Source organism: Centruroides sculpturatus, unplaced genomic scaffold (assembly GCF_000671375.1).
Source record: "Centruroides sculpturatus isolate CEXI.00-Female unplaced genomic scaffold, Cexi_2.0 scaffold620, whole genome shotgun sequence".
Taxonomy (NCBI): Eukaryota; Metazoa; Arthropoda; class Arachnida; order Scorpiones; family Buthidae; genus Centruroides; species Centruroides sculpturatus.
In genome coordinates this window covers 162971-164605 of record NW_019384848.1, presented here as the reverse complement: position 1 = coordinate 164605, position 1635 = coordinate 162971, and positions in this window count along the sequence as shown.

Here is a 1635-nt window from a genome sequence, read left to right as displayed (position 1 = left end):
TAGAATGGAACTTCAGGGTGGATATAGGCTGTATATTACTCCGTTAAACATTCATATAAATTAAAAGATATAATCTAGGTTAAGGCTTTTATGTCCAACAGATGGCGCTACGAGTACGACGCCCTAAGTTTGCTTTTCTGTGAGGCATTATGCTTTTCTGTGAAAATGAACTAAAGCGGATCATCTTCTATCTATCTATAATAATATAATAACTTTAAATGAAGAAAGCTTATCAAAACTAATTTTAAAATTTATTATTAAGTATAATTTCAAAATAGTATTTATTTCGTACTTGAGAAATGTTTAATTTTGTGATAATTATTGTGATACTTATATAATATATAACTTATTTATAAAACTATCTACAGGGTGTCTCAGTTAAACGTTTCAGAACTTCTAAGAGGGGTAAGGTGCATCCCGAAGACTCGGAATCATATAGTAATGTGGGGTCAGAAATGCTTTCTTGACGCGGTAGATGGCGTTGCGCGAATGTTCCGAGAGTTCTTGCAGGGAATCTTCATTTCCCACAAGGACGCAGAGTTAGCCGATATGCATTTGGTGTACGGGGCTGCAGATTGTAGTGGGTCAGTCGCACAGCGCTTGTACGCGGAACGATATTCGATGAGGCGTATTCCCAGCCACAATTTCTATGCAAGCCTGGACCAGAGGTTAGCTATTTCTGTGTACGTCACCGCTTTAGGAAATCATTTCCGACCCCACATTCCTATATGATTCCGAGTTGCCAGGATGCACCCTACTCTTCTTAGAAGTTCTGAAATAATTAACTGAGACACCTTGTATATTATATAAAAAGTTTGTCATATATAATTTGAATATTTTTAATTGGGCTGCAATTTGAAAAAAACTGTAGACCTATAAATTCTCTGTCGTCCGTCCGCCCGTCTGTCTTTCCTTGATCTCGAAAACGGAGTTAGATAGATGAAAGACGAGATCCCATATTGGCATCGCAGAGGTAGTAGGCTTCGATTAATGATATAATAACGTCCAATGAAAATGAAACATTACGTTATTTCAATTTAAAAGTTTTCTTCTGAAAACAGTTAATAGATAACAAGCACGATTCTGTTGATAGAGAAAATGTATCATGCATAGGGGTCAGCCGCACAGCCACTACTAATTTCAAATGGAGAAAATATATTTTAAATTAAATAAATTAAAAATATGATTAAAAATTGCAGCCCTGTATTGTGACGATGACACAATGAATAATTGCTTGTTTTGAATTACATATTCTAACTTTTACTTTGTGGAAAAGTTGTATTTATATTTCATTGTATATTAAATGTAAATAACCGTCGGCCATGTTTTTTACTATTTCTACCGAAATGTATTATTATGATAGTGGCAAGAGCACCAGAGGACACTTTACTATATTTTACATACAGTATTTTGTTGCGGAGGCAGTAATCTCAAAAGGAAGGTCGTCTCCGTATCTTTGTAGGCTAAATTTTCATGGACTGCTGATAGTGAAAAACGACGGAAGAAGAACAAAAGCAAAGATTTTACTTTGTGAAAAAATTATATTTATATTTCATTGTATATTAAATATATATTATAAATTTTATGATTATTAACGAAAAATAAGAAAACCTAAGTATTAATTTTAAAAAAGTC